This window comes from Rattus norvegicus, chromosome 14 (assembly GCF_036323735.1).
Source record: "Rattus norvegicus strain BN/NHsdMcwi chromosome 14, GRCr8, whole genome shotgun sequence".
In the NCBI taxonomy this organism is placed as follows: Eukaryota; Metazoa; Chordata; class Mammalia; order Rodentia; family Muridae; genus Rattus; species Rattus norvegicus.
The window spans coordinates 52,972,401-52,985,370 of NC_086032.1; the positions used below are offsets into that span (position 1 = coordinate 52,972,401).

The window sequence follows — 12,970 nt, forward strand, 5'->3', positions numbered from 1 at the left end:
CTTTTTTTTTTTACTGTATTTCAAACTCCTTCCCCTTACCTTTTTTAGAGGAATTTTAATCCAGCAACATAACCACTAGAAATCAAACACACCTTTAGTCATACCTTTTTTTTTCTTTTCTTTTCTTTTTTTAGGAGCTGGGGACCCAACCCAGGGCCTTGCGCTTGCGAGGCAAGCGCTCTACCACTGAGCTAAATCCCCAACCCCTTTAGTCATACCTTTAATCCCAAAGGGTGTAAGGTTAGTTTGGAGAAAGAAACAATCATATTTGAAAGTGATATCCAATTGATTAACAGCCAAAATGACAAATCAGAAAAGATTTGACAGAATGAGTCAGATTTAGGATAAACTGAGCTCTGATTAGAACAAACAAGAACAGGATATTATTTAAGAGCAGTGCAGGGAAAGAGAGTTGAGTTCAAGTTGGTTCATTCAGTTCAGTCCAGGTCAATGGAGTTCAGGTAAGTGGAGTCCATTGAGTTCAGTCAGTGCAGTTTGGTGCAGTTCAGTTCAGTAAATTAGAAGTGTTCAGTGGAGTTGAGGTTGTTGGTAAGTCCATAAAAGATAGCTCAGGTTACTAGAGGTGGTTGAAGCCATAGAATTGGCTTTGTTGTTCATATGAGGTCTCAAGCCCCTTCAAGCTCTTTCAGTTCTTTATAAGTTTCCTTCAACGAGAGTCCGGTTCTCAGTTCAGTGGTTTAATGATAGCATTCGCCTACTTATTTGCTGTATTATGGCTGTATCTCTCAGGAGAGATCTACATCTACATTCTTTGCTTCATCCATCTTATCAAGTTTGGTGGCTGTATGTGTATGGGCCACTTGAGGGGCAGGCTTTGAATGGGTGTTCCTTCTGCCTCTATTCTAAATTTTGCCTCCCTATTCCCTCCCAAGAGTATTCTTGTTCCCCTTTTAAAGAAGGAGTGAAGCATCCGTATTTTGGTCATCCTTCTTGAGTTTCATGTGTTCTGTGCATATAAGGTAATTCAAGCATTTGGGCTAATATCCTCTTATCAATGAGTGCATACCATGGGTGTTTTTCTGTGATTGGGTTACCTCACTCAGGATGATATTTTCCAGATCCATTCATTTGCCTATGAATTTCATAAAGTCATTGTTTTTGATAGCTGAGTAGTAGTCCATTGTGTAGATGTACCACATGTTCTGTATCCATTCCTCTATGAAGGGCATCTGGGTTCCTTCCAGGTTTTGGCTACTATAAATAAGGCTGCAATCAACATACTGGAGCATGTGTCTTTGTTATTCTTTGGAGCATCTTTTGGGTATATGCCCCAGAGTGGTATATCTGGGTCCTAAGGTAGTTCAATGTCCAATTTTCTGAGGAACCACCAGACTGATTTCCAGAATGGTTGTATCCGTCTGCAATCCCACCAACAAAGGAGGAATGTTCCTCTTTCACCACCTCCTCAACAGCAACTGCTGTCTCCGGAGTTTTTGAACTTAGCCATTCTGACTGGTGTGAGGTGGAATCCAAGGGTTGTTGTGATTTGCATTTCCCTTATGATGAAAGAAGTTGAACATTTCTTTAGGTTCTTCTCAGACACTTGGCATTTCTCAACTGTGAATTCTTTGTTTAGCTCTGAACCCCATTTTTAATAGGGTTATTTGTCTCCCTGCAGTCTAACTTTGGAAGTTCTCTGTATATTTTGAATATAAGCGCTCTATCTGTTGCAGGATAGGAAAAGATCTTTTCCCAATCAGTTGGTTGCCATTTTCTCCTAACAATAGTGTCCTTTGCCTTACAGAAGCGTTGTAGTTTTATGAGATCCAATTTGTCAACTCTTGATCTTAGACCATAAGCCATTGGAGTTCTGTTCTGGAAATTTTCTCTGGTGCCCATGTGTTTGAGATTCTTCCCCACTTTTCCTTCTATTAGTTTGAGTGTATCTGCTGGAGGTCCTTGATCCACTTGGACTTAAGCTTTGTACAGGGTGAGAAGAATTGATCGATCTGCACTCTTCTAGATGTTGACCTCCAGTTGAACCAGCATCATTTGCTGAAAATGCTGTTTCTTCCTTTGGATGGTTTTATCTCCTTTGCCAAAGATCAAGTGACCATAGGTGTGTGGGTTCATTTCTGGGTCTTCAATTCTATTGCAGTGGTCTATCTGCCTGTCTTTGTACCAATGCCATACAATTTTTTATAAGTATTGCTCTGTAATACTGCTTGAGTTCAGGGATAGTGATTACCCCGGAAGTCCTTTTATTGTTAAAGATAGTTTTATATATCCCTGTTTTTTTGTTATTCCAGATGAATATGCAAATTTTTCTGTCTAACTCTCTGTAGAATTGGATTGGAATTTTCATGGGGATTGTACTGAATCTGTAGATCACTTTTAGTAAAATGGCCATTTTCACTATATTAATCCTGCCAATCCATGAGCACAGGAGATCTTTCCACCTTCTGAGATCTTCTTCAATTTCTTTCTTCAGAGTCTTGAAATTCTTATCATACAGATCTTTCACTTGCTTGGTTAAAGTCACACTGAGGTATTTTGTATTATTGGGATCTAGTATGCAGGGTGTTGTTTCCCTAATTTCTTTCTCGGCTAGATTCTCTTATGTTTAGAGGAAGACTTCTGGTTTATTTGAGTTAATTTTATACCAAGCCACTTTGCTGAAGGTGTTTACCAGGTTTAGTAGTTCTCTGGTGGAACTTTTGTGATCACTTAAATATTCTATCATATCATCTGCTAATAGTGATATTTTGGCTTCTTCTTTTCATTCTGTATCCCTTTGATCTCCTTTCGTTGTCTGATTGCTCTGGTTAGTACTTCGAGAACTATATTGAATAAGTAGGGAGAGAGTGAGCAGCCCTGTCTAGTCACTGATTTTAGTGGGATTGCTTCAAGTTTCTCTCGATTTAGTTTAATATTAGCTACTGGTTTGCTGTATATGGCTTTTACTATGTTTAGGTATGGGCCTTGAATTCCTATTCTTTCCAGGACTTTTATCATGAAGGGGTGTTGAATTTTGTCAAATGCTTTCTCAGCATCCAATGAAATGATCATGTGTTTTTTTTTATCTTTCAGTTTGTTTATATTGTGGATTACGTTGATGGTTTTCTGTATATTAAACTATCCCAGCATAGCTGGGATGAAGCCTACTTGATCATGATGAATGATTGTTTTGATATTCTCATGTGGCCCATACATATAGAGCCACCAAACTAGACAAGATGGATGAAGCAAAGATGTGCAGGCCAACAGGAACCGAATATAGATCTTTCCTGAGAGACACAGCCAGTATATGGCAAATACATAGGCGAATGCTAGCAGCAAACAATCAACTGAGAACGGAACCCCCGTTGAAGGAATCAGAGAAAGGACTGAAAGAGCCTGAAGGGGCTTGAGACCCCATATGAACAACAATGCCAACCAACCAGAGCTTCCAGTGACTAAGCCACTACCCAAAATTATACTTGGACTGACCCTGGGCTCCAACTCTATAGGTAGCAATGAATAGCCTAGTAAGGGCACCAATGGAAGGGGTGGCCCGTGACCCTGCCAAGACTTAACCCCCAGTGAATGGGATTGTTGGGGGGAGGGTTTTATGGGTGGAGGATGGGGAGGGAAACACCCATATAAAACGGGAGGGCAAGCGTTAGGGGAATGCTGGCCTGGAAACTGGGAAAGGTAATAACAATTGAAATGTAAATAAGAAATACACAATTTAATAAAGATGCAGAGAAAAAAAGAAGGAGCCAGAAGATAAAAACAAGCTTAATTTGAGGACAAGGAGAACAACTCATTTTAAAGCTCAGAGAAGCATTGAGTCAATAACCCCAAAGAGGCCTTTGAGCTAGAACAGCTAGGTTGAACCAGCCAGCCAGTATTCAGAGAGAATTAGAAAGGCTGAGCTCTTTCTGAAACAGCATTTACATCAGGCCAATAAAAGTTACTGTTACATTTTATTGTTAAGCTCAGGAATAATTGCAGAAGAATGAATGGAAAAAAATTTAAGATCCGAGTAAAAGTGATTTTGCTGAGAAATTTTGTCTCCTTGCAATGTCTGAGTCTTCATCTACAGAGTCTCAAGTACATTACTGCCTATCCATGAACTGAAAGAGAACAGCTACAGCAGACATCCACATAGAATTTTATGCTCTCTTCATTACTGATGCCATCATATACCATTTGTTCCCCATTCCCAAGAGTATTTCCTCCTGCTTTCCTCACTGCCTGATACCTATCTTTCTTGTGAAATTCTTCTCCTTTTTCATTATTGTACTTAATATATTTTTTCAATATTTTGCTCAAATGAGTTTCTGTAAACATATTGCCCTATGGCCACATTGACAGATTCTGAAATCTTATCAAAAGCCATATACCAAAATGTGTATATGCAGCACTAATATGACAAAATAAGTTTCAACTAAATCAAGACACAAAGTTTTACAAGTGTGGCAGAAGGCTAGATGTTAAAGGCCATTAAGGATAGTGTGAATATGACATATTGCAATGAATGAAATTATCAAATATTTATAAAATATTTTAAAACATTTAAGTACAACTATCTTTCACTGATCTTTTCTAAAATGTGAACAAAATTTCCTTTATAGCGAATCACATTTTAAAAGTTAATAAATTCATCATGATTTTAAAATTTTTAGTTGGTTGTTAAGATTTCATACAAGTATAAAATGTATTTATATCATATCTACCCCAAACACTACCTCTACTTTTTCCCTAGAACATTCTTCTCCCAGAATGCCCTGATGATCTTCATATTTTGTTTAGGAAAGTGACCCGTCCAGCAGGTCCAGTTATTCAGGGTTCTGAAGAGGCACTACTTGAGGGTCAAAGGCGGGGAGAAAAGAAGGAGACCAAGCAAGGTTCTGTTGTCAAGGTCTCATTTATTGAGTGGAATGTACAGCATTTAAAGCTCTGAGGCAGGAATTGAAGCTTTGGGTGGGGGAGTATTGGGAAGTGCCCAGGGATATAAGGTGAATCGATAAACTGCAATATATCCTCCTTAAACAAAGAGGCAATAATCTTCCAGGGACGTGTTCTTTGAAAAGGTCGAGCCCTTCTCAGGAATCTGCTCAGGGCAGGGCACTAGCTCTGCTCAGTCTGAAACATCCTGTGATTGATCCCTGAATCTTCCTGGGAAATGCTTTTGTCCAACAATCTCATAATCTTACAGCATCCATCTTAGGGGTGAGCATCTGTGGCCATACAGCCCAGAGTCAAGTAGCCACCTTGAGCTATACAGTCACAAAGCAGCCAGGCCCAAATCCAATATGGCTCCCTACAGAAAAGTAGTAGTTTAAATTCATGCAGTTGTATATTTTGTTCCCTTAAAACATTATAGCTAATAAAACATATCTAACAAATTGTGAACTTCTATTTTATTGAGCATAGTACAATTTTAAGAAACAGGAAAGTTAAAATTAAGAATGAATTTGAAATTTATTTTATCTGAAAACATTTTCTTTAGTGGTACCCCAATTTGCCATGGCAATTGATTGAGTAAAGTACAACCCTCAAATTAAAAGGTTTCAAATGTTTTTTTTTATAGATTTAGCAAATTAAAACCTTCATGGGTACACAATCAATGTTTTGTTTGCCAAATTTATACAAATGATTTTTATTCGCTCCTATAAAGCTCACATTAAAGGTTCAAATCTATTCTGAAGACTGCTATGTTTTCAAATAAACTTTTCTTGAAAATACTACTGTGTTTGTAGATCTCTGTGGGAGTATAGCTTCACATCTTCTCCAATTCTATGATCTCTTAGTGATACAGATTGTATTATAACTGTTCCTACAGCTCAAGAGGACTCTCATGGCTTTGGAGTTATTATTTCTCTCCATTGTTGCTGTTTTTTCCTTGCCAGGCACTGACTGATTCCAAATCAACCCTCCCTTCTGGGAGTTTGCACATTCTAACAATTGAACAGCTGTCTTAGGTAGTGGTGTTTCTATAACTCTCAGCAGGCACTCACACTATTAATACCATTTTACATGTCTAATAGGAATATTCTTAAACACCACAAATCCTAATTGTTCGAGCAGCAGTGGGCCTTAATTCATAACAACTATTTCTGAAAACAAAGACCTTTGCTACTTGGCACAGAACTCCTATGAGCGGCCCTCCCCTTTTATCTGAGGGTGAACATCATCTATGGAAAGACTGCTGCCTGGGAGGTGATAATTACCCTTCTGAGCATCCTGGGAACTCCCTGGTGCTACATGACGATGCAGTCAGCAAACTCATATTTGCTCATCTCTCCTTGCCTCCTCATGTTCACATGTTCCCAAATTATCTAATCATCACTTTATTTTGGAGGAAAGGTCAAAAGTGTATGACTCATGCTTATATTCTTAAATTTTTCCCTTTGAAAGGAAGATATCCCACTGACATTATGTACATGCATTTATTGAGCAACATTTTTTGTTCTGAAATAAAAAGCAATCCTATTTATCTAAATACTCAAATATTTATCCTTTTCTTAAGTTCTAAAGAAAAAGCAGACTATTGTAATGTTCTTACAATTGATGAAAAAGAAACCACGAATTTGAAGGACAGTGTTAAGTAAACTATAGAAGGATTTCCAGGAAACAGAGGAAAGAATAAATGTTGAAATGAAAATAAAGTATAAAATATTAAAAATTTATGCTTAATGGTTTTTACTAAATATGGCATTTAAACTTTACATAGTTATGTGAAACAAGTTTGTATTGTAGCACCAAATACACACTTCTATTTGGCAGTAGTAACAATGGATGTTCAAATTTCATTTTTCAAGTAAATTGGAACAGATTTTAAATATAGAATCATCACATGTTCCATATATGAGAATATAGAAATATGCTATATGCTTATATTTAGTGAATACTTGAATAGATAAAAATATATGAATTAAGAGCATTATGCTACCATGATGCTGTCTATTAAATTTTTAAAAAGGTTGGGTGAATAGTTCTAGAGCAAAATTTTGTGAAAAAACCATGTATCAAAGCAGTATGATTTGTTGTTATATGTGGGAACATCTTTTGGCCATGTGTCTAGTAGTGGTATAGCTGGGATTTCAGGTAGAACTATTTCCCATTTTCTGAGGAAGTGCCAGATTGATTTCTGAAGTGGTTTTACTAGCTTGCAGTCCTAACAGTAATGGAGGGGCATTCCTTTTTCTACACATCCTCACCAGCATCTGACTTTTTTATCTTTGTCATTCTAATTAGTGTGAGGTAGAATATCATGGTCATTTTGACTTGCTTTTCCCTGATAAATAAGGATATTGAACATTTCTTTAAGTGCTTCTCAGACATTTGAGATTCCTCAGTTGAGAATTCTTTGTTTAGCTTTTTACCCCATTTTTGAATAGGGTTATTTGATTCTCTGAAGTCAACTTCTTGAGTTCTTTGTACATTTGGATATTAGCACTTTATTGGATGTAAGGTTGGTAGAGATCTTTTCCCAATCTGTGAGTTGCCGTTTTGTCCTGTTGACAATGTCCTTTGCCTTACAGAATCTTTTCAATTTTATGAGGTCCCATTTGTCAATTGTTTATCTTACAACATGAGCCATGGGTGTTCTGTTTGGAAAATTATCCCCTGTGCTGATATGATCTCTAAGCTTATTGTGTATAGACAGTCATTGCAATGTAGTCCACAACTTAGGTCAGAAGAAGGCAGAAGGAACTGATTCCTCTTTTTATCATTTAAATTTTTTGTCTGGTTTTTAAATAATAGTATATTTTATCACTTCTTCCTTTGTTTCTTTCTCTAAATTTTCCTATACACCCTTCCAACCCCCCTTAAAATTTAAAGCCTCTTTTCTAGCAAACTGTAGTTGCATGCATATATGTTTATACATATATATTCCTAAATATAACATCCCCAGTCTATACGATGTTACTTGTATTTATATTTTCAGGCATGACCGTTAGAATGTATTCTAGCTACCACTACTCCATGTCTACTGATTGAAGTAATAGTGGATAAAAGTTTACAATGACACTACTTACTTGAAAATTGCATAAATGTAGATAGAACACACTAGCACATACACACACAAGACATGTGGAAATGAACCTATAAAAATACACAGTGAAAGCTTTCATTATTCAAATGCTTCTTTTGTCTTTTTATCCTCTTATCCTTCATCATATATAGATAGGAGAAAATAGAGAATTAAAGAGAAAACAGCAGGAAAAACAAATGTTTACTTTTGTGCTTTTAATTTTTTTCACAGCAATATTTAAGATTATAATAAATACTCTAATTAGATCTTTAACTTCTGCAAAGGTCCATGTGATAAGACCTCAGTGTAGTGGCTGGAACTGTAGGATACAAATTCTAGTAGGAGGTCCTCATGTTAATAGGCTTGTGCTCTTGGAGGGAATACTGTTATACTATTTAGACCCTTACCTTACTTTTTCCTCCCTAGACTAGAGGAATACATTTTCACTCAGGCACATGCTCCCACTATGATGAGCTTATTTGCTCATCATGAGAGCATAGGCCTTTAAGGAAGGACACATTGTCTTTGAATAAGACACTCTAAATCTGTAAAACCACAATTAACCATTATTCTTCATATTGTCCCAGTGTCTAATTTAGTAGTAGAAGGTTGATGACAATAATAAGACAAAACAGAAGACTTAGATCACTTCATGCTACAATTAGTTCTGTGTCTAGAAGGAGAATAGACTAGAATATTTTGGAAACAAAATTTTCCTTTGAATGTTGGACCATGAGATTTCTCTTTATAGGATTTCTTTTTGATGAACATTTACTTTGGCATACAGTTCAGTTCTAAAGGTCAATTCTGCTTTTTTGTTATTCTCATCCACAAGAGCTATTGCTGAAATCTAATCATGTTTTATACTTTGTCAGTCTGCAGGTATTTTAAGGTAGCTACTTCCCATCACAAAAAGTCAAGAAAAAGTTCTAACCATTTTGAAACCTGACTGTACTAACTTATAAATGTGCGACATCCCTAGACTAGATATTCTAATAATAAGATATAAGTGAAAAATTAAGAATATGTTGTTACAAAATTTAGTCAGTTTAAATACTTTTACAGGAAGATGGCACTATATGCAATTTCCATTTACCTTTTCAATATAATATCAATATTATCAATATTTTTCACATATATAAAATTGTAGAACAAAATATTAGCATTACTTACCAATTTATTCACTAACTAAAATGCCATAAATATATTCCTCTATACCTCCAATCTGATACTCCTTAATTGCAATCCGGTCTGAGCAAAGCAGGCTATTGGGCCAGTGACAGCCTGGAATTAAGATGTTTTTGGTACCCTGGTAGCTCTGCGGCTGTCATCCTACCACAAAATGAATATATTGAATTGCATCACAAATGATATGGATATTGTTTGGACTACCATGAGAAAAATAGAAGGAAAGAAGGTTGGGAGGCCCATGAACAATCAAAGAAGGAAAAAAAATGGCCTGAGGACTAAGCTCTACCATAAACAGTGCCATGTCTAGAAAATACAAATGAAAATGACCATGAAGATGCATGAAAGGGAAACACCAAGCAGAAGGATGACAAGAAGACTCTACAGGGAGGAGTCCCTTCCTATCTGCTAGACAGAGAGGGACAGTGGAGAACTAAGGTACATTTCAACATGACTAAGCAGAAATGCAAAGAAAAGGCAGGAAAATGGGACTCCCTCTACTCAAAGTTTGTGCCCAAGGAGAAACAAAAGTATTGAAAGTTATTTGATCAGGAAAACAAAAAAAGAAGGCATGAAAGAGAATGGTTACAAAAGTCTGCTTTGTTGGTGATGGATTTATAAGAAAACCACCTAAATATGACAGGTTCATTACAACAATGGGTCTAAGTTCCAAAAATGCCCCTGCCATACACCCTGAGCTGAAAGCACCTTTTGTTTGCCTATACTTGGTGTGAAAAAGAATCCATCATCCCCATTATACACAACCCTAGGTGTGATCTCCAAAGGTATAGTCATTGAAGTGAATGTGATCGAGCTGGGTCTTGTGACACAAGGAGGCAAAGTTACATGGGGAAAGTACAAGTATGCTCAAGTTGCCAACAGTCCTGAAAACAATGGGTATTTAAATGCAGTCTTTCTGGTTTGACAGTGACTTCATACAAGTTATTCCACTCACTATGGAAGACAACATACACACTCTCAGGAAAACACCATCACTGAGATTTTTCTGAAATACCAAACAGGCTTAACCCATGTGCAGTCATCAAGAAGTATTTATAAAATTGTAAAGGAAAATAAAACACTGCACTATTAAAATCCAAACAACCAAACAAACACCAAACAAACACACAAACTCCAAAAAACCCAATAGTAATGTGTTCCAGTTTTTTCCATCATAGGTGTTTTCTTGGCCAGAAGATAAAGTATCCCTTACATTTCAAGAATTCCTAATCAACTTTTAGTCCAGATAGCCAACTATATTAATAAAGTAAAAAAAGAGCTTTGAATTTATCCTGTATAATAAAAGCATGCTAACAGTAGAGGTGAGAAATGGAAGGACAATCTTTGTGAGATGTTGGAACTGAGGTGACTTAACTGATATACATATTACTTTGTATTCACTTTGAGTTTTTGAAATTTATAATGTTACATGTGCCACAGTCACATTCAAATTTCCTCAAGTCAAGAATATCATAACATCTTCTTATGCTGCAAAAGAGAAAAATATTTCAAACTAAAATACAATTCCCTTAGACTAATGTACCACAAATTATAGTTATTTTAAAATTATGGGATTACATATATTATAGTCAATAAAACACTGAAGATAACATTTCTTTTCATGTATATTTCTTTAATTCAGGGAGCTTACATATATGTTATTTTTTTAGTAGGAATATTTTTCTCCTCTCTATAGCTAGAAATGTCTGCATTTTAAACATCATAGAAAATTTAAATGTATTTTCTTCTAGCTGTGAATGTTAAAAAGATTTTGACACACTTGAGTCATTCTCCTGTTGGAACTATACACATTTTATGTACTAATCTCAGAGTTACAAGCAGCAGAGACTTTGAATTTTTTCAAGTGTGGCATGAAGCACATTTTTATGTCTATTTTTAAGTCAGTAAGCATCTCAGAACATCTATCATCTACCAGAATCATGGCAAAGCCATTTGCAATCTAAGAATATTCTTAGAAAAAGTATAGTTTTCAATATGCTAAGACATTTTATGAAGATCAATACATAGAATGATGGATACATTGGTAAAGCATTGTAAGTGTCCATGGTTAACTGAAGAATGACACCTCAGACTCAAATAGTATGTAAACACAAAGAGTGTTCTATTCTGCAGAATTCCAGCATGCTGGGGTTTCCACAATAAAGAAATGTATCCAATTGAGAGAGAGAGAGAGAGAGAGAGAGAGAGAGAGAGAGAGAGAGAGAGAGAGAACACAATGTGAGCTCACAGGCACAATTTAAATCACGTTGGAATTCCAAAGCTGGATCCTGTTTTTTTTTCCCCCTATTAGTAATTGATTTGGCTGGGTGTAGTTGAACTTGCCAAGTTCCTAGGCGCTCTCTCTCTCTCTCTCTCTCTCTCTCTCTCTCTCTCTCTCTCAATTGGATATATTTCTTTATTTACATTTCAAATGTTATTCCCTTTCCTGGTGGTTTCCCAGACATAAGTCCCCTATCCCCTTCCCATCCCCTTTTCTATAAGGGTGTTTCCCTCCCCATCCACTCCCCTTACAGCAACCTCCCCCTGACACTCCCTTGCACTGCAGATCCAACCTTGGCAGGATCAAGGGCTTCTCCTTCCTCTGGTGCCAAACAAGGCCATCATCTGCCACATATGCAGCTAGAGCCATGGGTCAGTCCTTGTATAGGTCTTTGGTTACTGGTTTAGTTCCTGGAAACTCTGGTTGGTTGGCATTGTTGTTTTTTTAATTACCAATTTAAAGTGTAAGACCCCCAGAGCAAGAAGACCCTCACTCAAGTCTCAGGATGACATGACCAACCCCCCCCCCCCAAGAACTCATGAGAGACCAATCTTGATGCAATCAACAAGAGGTTTATTGATAGGGACAACAGAAACCAGTGCACTGGGGTCGACTCATATCCCATGGAGGGATAGAGGTGTTTGACCTCAAATAGTTGGAAGAAGGGGTATTTAAAGGAAAAACCATACCGAATCACAAGGAAGAACATCCTGTTTCTCATGATTGTTCTTTAAGATTTTAACCAAACTTTTTTTTTTTGGTTCTTTTTTTCGGAGCTGGGGACAGAACCCAGGGCTTTGTGCTTCCTAGGCAAGCGCTCTACCACTGAGCTAAATCCCCAACCCCAAACTTCATGTTTAACCAGTTCCTGCTACTATGGTCAGCTGCTACTATGGTCAGCTGCTATTATGGTTAGCTAGTTTCTGGAACAAAGTAGCTAAACCAGCTGGTGAAATTCTTCTTTCTGTGATCAACTAGTTTCTGGAACAGGCAGTTCCAGAGACTGCTTTTGGCTTCAACTTTTGTCTAGGGGGAAATTTTGAACTTTTTCCTTTCATTCTCACTTCTTTTAATGGCTAGTTCTAATCATAGGACTATGCTTCAGTATCTTCATAATATTGATTTTCTTATCCTTTTAAAGCATGATATTGTTGGCAGAACATCAAAATCTGAACAGTACTCACTCTTTCTCTAGCAAATATTACTAACTTATTAAGGACACATGGCAAGGAACAAGGGTAAAATTAAGAGAGACACAATTAATGAGGATATTAAAGTAGTCAATCAGGGAGATCTATTGAACCATCCTTCCTTGTCGTTCTTCTCTGTCTCTTAAAAACAGCATTTCTCTCTTAAGGCAGCACATAGCCCTTCATCTTTGAGGAAGAGTAAATCTAGCCCCGTCATGTTTTGTAAGACCATCTCCAAGAGGGAGGTCAGGGATTCGTGTAGCTTAGATATTTATCTGCTATTGGTAAGACACTTGCGGTTTAGACACAACTTAAGAAGATCAG

At 36.9% G+C, this 12,970-nt stretch overlaps 1 pseudogene; it reads left to right on the forward strand.

Annotated features, from left to right (window-relative positions):
* Positions 1–450: 450 nt before the first annotated feature.
* Nsa2-ps6 (NSA2 ribosome biogenesis factor, pseudogene 6) lies at positions 451–10,100 on the forward strand (annotated as a pseudogene).
* The last annotated feature ends 2,870 nt before the right edge of the window (positions 10,101–12,970 follow it).